This window comes from Opisthorchis viverrini (assembly GCF_000715545.1).
Source record: "Opisthorchis viverrini unplaced genomic scaffold opera_v5_194, whole genome shotgun sequence".
Lineage (NCBI taxonomy): Eukaryota > Metazoa > Platyhelminthes > Trematoda > Opisthorchiida > Opisthorchiidae > Opisthorchis > Opisthorchis viverrini.
This window is the reverse complement of record NW_008751850.1, coordinates 228,950-236,464: the sequence shown is the minus strand read 5'-3', so window position 1 is coordinate 236,464 and position 7,515 is coordinate 228,950.

Sequence of the window (7,515 nt, the reverse complement as noted above, 5' to 3'; positions counted from 1 at the left end):
CCCCATCCACCTTTATTCTTTTCTTTACAATAAGGCTTTCAAATAAGTCATGGTTGTACGGCAGTGAAGCATTGGTGTTGAACACCGATGTCATGCTGTCGTTGATGATGATGATGATGATGATGATGCATGTGCAAGCCTACAGGCCAAACAGTGAATTCTGGATGTGGGGGCTCTGTTACGGGTCTACAGCTGCATTTCACTTGGTGTGTTCATAAATGTGACAGGACCTCGAAATGGTTGACTCCGAACAGGCCTATCCGTGAAGTGTTCTATTATTGATCTGCTGCTGTTTGTGTCCAATTGAATAGATTTCAGTAGATAGATAGATTTCAGTAGTATGCGCATTTCGTATTAATTGCGTTTGGATAGTCTCCCCATCGTCATGGTCATATTATCATGGTTGGTCCAAACCGATACGAGGAGCAATGAATTTGAGTTTTGCAGGTTTCGTCCTCGATGGAGTCGGGGAATGAACCTCGGAAACCTGACAAGTGGGACAGGATGCCTTTGAACAACCACTAGACTTACTACTGTGACTAGTTTTGCCAGATACCTTCAATAACGAATCAATGTCTGTCTTGGTTGTTCTGTGACTGAGTGTCCGTTGTGTCACTACATTCAAATCGGGCCTATTTAATAAAATGTGAATAAGAAATAACTATTTTCCGTCTACCGACTGATTTTTAGGATTATTCACAGGTCGTCAGTTGTGATTAAACGTAATGCACTACTTGCAAGGTTGCTGAAAATATTTTGACGGTTCCACCGTTCTTAAGGATCATCAGTTTGGTGCAGTTTTGCGAGTTTCCGTCAATCTCATCTTCTACTTTAACCCAAATTGTAAGAAACGTCATAAGCGAGAGATACATTTGTGTTCCAGGTGAGTCTTTCATCAAAACCAAATTCGTATGCAAATGAGTGTATTTCGGTGGGATTAAACATCTTATTCACAAGATTGCTCTCTGTTGAGGCCACGCTAATGTGGATAAAATTCCGTAACCAATGACAACCAAACGTGGAGGTCGCCGATAAAGAAATCCGACAAAATGCCACAGGGGATGAACTGACTTTCTGAATTGATATTTGACTAGTGAAATGGATGAATGTTCTAAAATTCAATTCCTATGACACACGGTGGATTCTCGACTTCATAGTTTGTTCCATTTATGTAACATTGACTACAATTTATGCTGCTATTTAACTACAGACTGATGTGCCCCTTTTGATTATCTGCAGCCTTTTTGAACAACGGTATGGTCTTCCCATATTCCACTTATATTATGATGGAAATCACTCGGAGTTTGTACAAAACTCTACACGAGTGGAAGGGTCATTGGCGAGAATTCGAGATACAAATAATGTTGTGGAGTATGCGGCCCAAATTCAATCGTCAATCAACGTTAGGCATGAGCCTGCAACTCAATGTTCTTCCTGCTATTTTGCTTTGGTAATAACCTGCAGTCCACAACCACCAATCAGCGAATTCGGTGACAAAATCCAGACAAAATTCACGCTTGCCCATTGGTTGCTTCTGTTAAGGAGGCGAATCACACAGCTTGAAGCAAGCATTTAGGAGAGCCAGTGGCAGCAGTGGACCAAAATATATAGACGCGTGGAAGTTTGGATAGATGGAAAGGTGAACGGATAATTACTCGCTCTAAGTTCCTCGCGTATGACATGCTATTATGATCATAGAAAAAAAAAACAGTATCGCAACTAAACAGTAAGCTAACTGAATGCACACTCGGGAGCAAGTGGATGGGAAAATATATCTGGATTTGGACGTTGATGGCTTGACGTTTGGAGACGTAAAGTGCTTGAACCGAACTGAATGAATTGTGGCCAAATGTGTTTGTTAGTTTGGCCACGAAATATTGCTTATGCAAAGTCTAACTGGGAAAGAAGTATGTGTGAGTGTGAACATCAAATAAAGTATATATTTCAAGGAGATAAGATTCGTTCGAAATATGAATTCGAATCAAATTTTGGGTGATAAATTTGGTTACGAGATGTTCAGGAATTGTTAAACGAAAGGAAAATCTATGAGAATTTAAAAGTGTCCAAACTTAAATGTATACAGAGGGTATAAATGTTTGAGGTATGAATGAGGTATGCCATTGCAGCTAATTCCGAGGGGTTTGTTACTAGCGAGGAGCGAAAAACATCCGGCAAGATATCCGAGCATTCGCACAATCGCATTGTCGAGAAATATCATGTTTGAAAACAAAAGGCAAGCAAACAAGACTTTGTAGAACACCGCTGTCACTAAGAAGGGTGGAGAAAAATGGATTCGGGGCTGGAAACGCAATGTTGTAGAGCATGATGTAATAGTTCAGAGTTTCTGATACTATGGGTGAATTTTGTCAAAGATGCTTACTAATCAACAGATGTTTGAAAATGAGACAAAATGAGTCAGATGCCACATGCTCTCAGTGACCATGCTCCTAGCAAAATACACTCAGTTGCAAACAAATTCGCTTTTGCGAGAGACTCATCTGGAACTCATCTGAATCTCTAGTTTGTGATGTTTCCAGGCAACTGAATGTGCTGCACTAGGCCGTCTCATGTTTTCTGTTGCCAAATTTTCGATATATCGTGGTATATGCGTATTGCACTACTGAAACTTCTTCCACAGCCCGCAACCACCTTCGCTCTTCATGGGGCTCATCAGGTAGGCGCTGTCTCCGAGTTTTTGTCAACCTCATCTTCTACTTGAACCCAAATTTCACGAAATCAGCAGAATACAGTCATTTGCAAACAAATACGGTTTTTCGAGAGAATCCAGCTGAATCTCCCATGCGCTTTGGTTTCGAAGGAGAACATAAGCCTGACGGAAACTCGGGGACTGCGCCGACCATTATCCCAGTTCGGGTGTCAGATGTAATTGGTGTGTTTCTGTGGGCCAGTATGCCTGGCATGTCATGTATTGGCTTCTCTAGCTAGTCGACCTCACCAATGGATGAATATGAAAGTGGGAGCTTTAGTGAGGTCATGTGCGGCCGACAGCCCTGTTCCTAGGCTTGAATTCATGTATCGTATGAATTGTGGAAACGGTGCGTCGCGCAGAGAGCCTGGTAGAACGCTTTGGACAGACCATCAGAAAATCAGGGGCACAAATAGCGAAACACAAGCGTCACGTCAGATTCTTACTTTGGGACCCTAGTGTAGCCCCACACGCACTTGGGCGGAATTGTCGCGCTGGCTTCGCCGGTGCACACGTTTCCGAAATCGGCCTTTGATTCGTATCAGTGGCGTCTGTGTATCGAAGCCCTACAGATCAACGCGCAAACGGCCTACGCCCAGCGCTTCATCTGATTTAGTCTGACCACACAGCTAACATGTCACAGGAGCAGGAGTCGGAAACTAGGCGATAAGTTGCATGTGGCCTCAAAAGTCGGTCTCCACCTCGTAACCATCAGCATCGCGCTGTATCACCAGCCAGAGCGGCCGATACATGAACACGCATGTGCATGCAGCCCATCTATCTCATCAGACAGTGGTCAAAGGAATCACGTTACATGACGGCTGACTCGCTCTGCTATTTCTTTTGATGATTCTTGTTTGTGAAAGCACTTGACAAGGCCTCCCACGATAGTCGATACTATGACATCACACCGTATAACGCTATTTTAATTCATATACTGTCTGATCGCATAACACGTCACCAAATCTCTTTCATGATATCCGGGTCAACTCTGGTTTAGAATGCTTACCGAACCGAGAAGCACGCCATAACTGAGCATATCACACACGAGAGTAAAACCTATCTACCGGTGGAACAAGTTAGGGATAAATTATCCTAGACTAAATGAAGCTTACGTTCAAAGTTGTCTGGTCGCATTAACAAAGGCCTAAACAGTTGGGGAAACATGCGCAGCTATGAAATTGACATTTCGCCGGCAAACCAACCTTGGGAACATGAGATTAACCGGGTGAATTGCAGTCGGTCTAACAAGGAAATGAACGAGGTTCCGGAAGTGTCACGTGACACCATCCTCACCAAAATTATCGATAAATCTAGAGAAACTGGTAACAGGGTGATCATTCGAATGCTGTCCCCTAGTTTCAATATAGACGTGGTTTCTTTGTAGAGTATGGACACTCTGACCAGATTTTGCCTATGGCTGGTTACTTTCGATTTCTAGATTAAACCGATTGACTGACGTTTTGGGTAAGTTTGAAATTTAATCACTGTGACGTCCCACTCTGAACTTTTCTCCACAGGTAGTTCCGTTTCCTGATGTTTTTTGGTCAGTTGATCGGTTCTGACCAAATGGTTTCATTGAATTTACGATCTTACGTTTACGCGTAGACGGAATTAAGTTGTTGGTGCTTCATTAGTGAATTCGATACAGATCTTGTAGAAGCTTCATCTGGTGCTGGGTGTTGCCGCGTTTCGAGAACCTGGTGCCCGTTTTGATCCTCATGTACAGAACCAAGGGAAAATTGATCGTATGTAGTCAGATTTGCAGTGGAATGTTCAACACAATATCTATGTATGCATCAGTTTACTCGGTACTGTCTTTGATTCGAGGTCACCTTTTGCACGCAGTGGTTGGTTTTCCGATCAGTAAGCATGGTATAGCTTGCTGATACCTTGCTGTGAACTCAAATTCATTCGCACGTCTGAGTTTTGAAGGGTAGAAAGCAAGTTAAGGTATCCTTTGCACCGAACGGAATGCTGCCTTTGACCAAGAGGACATACTTAGTGGCTTTCGGGAATAGAGGTATTTCAACCAAAATAAAGGATCAGGTGTTAGGTGATAAACCCCTGCTGGTAGCCCACTGGTTGTCTCTTTAGCTGACTTGTCTAGACCTGTTCACGATTAACGCCACTAGTTGAAGAATACTGTTACTTTCGGCTACTTGGGAAGATCTACTCACTTTCGAAATCTCACGACCTTTCTATCATTATTGATGACTTTTATGTTTCCTAGTGTATTGCACCTGGTTGGAGGTTCTCCTTGAACTAAAATAGCACGACATTTTGTACATCATTCGTAGCACACCCCCACCCCCCAAATTAATGATGCTAGGGTATTCCTTGGGGATGACACACCCATTGGTAGCGCAGGGACAAGGCCGAACGAGCTGGAGTGATGAGGAGATGACCTGTTCATTCTAGCTGCTGGAACACCCAAATTCTGTTCGAAAAAACATGTGTAGTCTCTACGATCACAGGTAGACGTTGAATACCTACAGGAGATCAGACTACAAATTAAAAACAATATAGGAGTTCCTGTAATGACAATATGTATTTGCATCAGAATCCAATACAACGGTTTAATGAAGAACAATGCAGTTGCGGAGTTGCTTCTTACCCTGATTGACGCTACCTACAGGTCACTCATATGTTGAGGCTGCCCAGGATTTAGACAACATGAATTAGTAATACTCCGCTCAGTTAAACCATAGCTATTGACTACGTAGCTAAATTCTTGAACACGTTTCATAGACACCTAGAATGATCAAAATATTGATTCCTCTCTTCTATTATTATTATTACTATGTACAGCGATAATCTTCATTCTGTTACTTCCGTTCTGTGTCTACCTCCCCTCACATTTCTTAACATGAGATTTGTCCTCTCTTTGATCTAGTTCATTAGAGCTAAGCTTCGTCACTACTTTGTGGCTACTTTGTCTCGACCCTGTGCGTTATGTTTTGGCAGACTTAATGTAGCCCAGCCACTTTATTTGCGGAGAATCCCAGCTGCACTCAAATTTACCGAAACCCCTCTCACAAAGTTCAAATCCCGGCACGGCCATTGGATAACCTGACTCACAAAAGCCCGCTTTGTAACATTTTATCTCGTTATCATTATTATATTTAAAAAAATGCATCTCAATACTTCACCATTTGAATGACTCGAATTTTGGTGTTTTGCATTTAACTCAACTTGGCCCAATTGATCTTCGAACGCAGCTGATAAACATGGTTCTGGACGAGATACAGTGGTAAGCACAGGTGACTGAAGCCGGTGACTGTTAGCCGGTCAGACGAATCCACCCACCATGTGCAAGGTATGTTCAACCCAGTACAGTGATGTGAGAGAGAAAATCTGCCAAGTGGGTTTCAAGCGTGTGCCACGCTACCTGACTGGGAAGTCCTGATTGGCGGGTCAATCGATCGTCACAACCAAGACAGTGATTGGATCGTCGTTCGATGAGTCGGGCACACCAATCACATCGCTCAAGAGTGAACACGTTCGCCTGTTCAGACGTGATAATTCAGATGCGTCCAACGTGCGTTGGTGGAGTAGTGGTCACACGCTCGCCTCGCATGTCAGATGTCCGGAGTTCAAATCCCGACACGGCCATTGGATATGCACTACTGATGAACTCTAATAAGAGGGAAACTCGAGTCCAGTGCTTCCCCCGTTTGATGTGGACTCACCGGAATAACTACGCCAGAACGGGACTACGACCATTCAAACGAGTGGTGTGACTATGACCAAAAACACCTATCCCGCAAAACCCCAAAATTGCAGACTTGCAACACACGCAAACCTTAGCCTGCATCCTGCGTGGTAACCAAATAGTGATCAGACTGCCTATCAAAGAGGCAGACCTCCAGGACATAATCTAAATGGTTACAACTTTTGGTTGTATCAAACAGACCGAACGGGGATTGCGGTGAGAATGGATCATACGTTTTTAGTGACCACAAAATGAAAGTTCATGTTTTTATATATGCTCCTCGAAGTCAAACCGTGGTTTTCGAGAAATACACTCAGTTGCAAATCAATTTGGTTTTCACAGGAGACTCAATTGAATCTCTCGTTTCCTTTATGAAAATATACTGCGATATCTCGAATATCGTGCCAACTCAATCATGAGGCGGCCTGTCTGCAGCACATTCAGCTGGAGGACAGCATAAACGAGAGATTCAATTGAGTCTCCCGTGAAAACCAAATTGATCTGCAAATGAGTGTATGTTTCCTTTATAAAATCGAGGTTATTCATCTCGGATGGAAATAGGCGCAAAAAAATACCTTGACGACACAAAGTGCAAAAATTGTCAACTATTTTCGCCAACCTGGTCGCGATGGATGACCACTGGTTCATATTTAGGTTATCTGTGGAACACAACATGGGGTCACATCGTGCGGTGACGCAGAAAATATGCTGAGTAACAGGATGTACGTCTGCAAACTGACGTCATAGGCATGCTTCAAAGTGGTATATTATCCCAGATTCATTAAATTAATGACATTCTAATTGCCAAAAACTATCGTAATCTCCGCTGGTTCAGATTCGCTCTATTTACGCAGAAATGCTTGAATTTCTATGAACCTGCTCGGCTTTTCTGTTCAAGTCCCATAGCCTCCTGCAAGAACTCACTCTACTAAAATCTGCGGTACAACAGTAACGGACCAATATCGGACAACTTGGCTTATGAGGATCTTTGGGTGCAAAACTTCTGTCAGTTGCCAAACTATTTGGATCTTTGGACTGTAAACGAGCCATCACAGAAAACACTTGGTCATCAGTGGGTCATCTGATGAAAAAA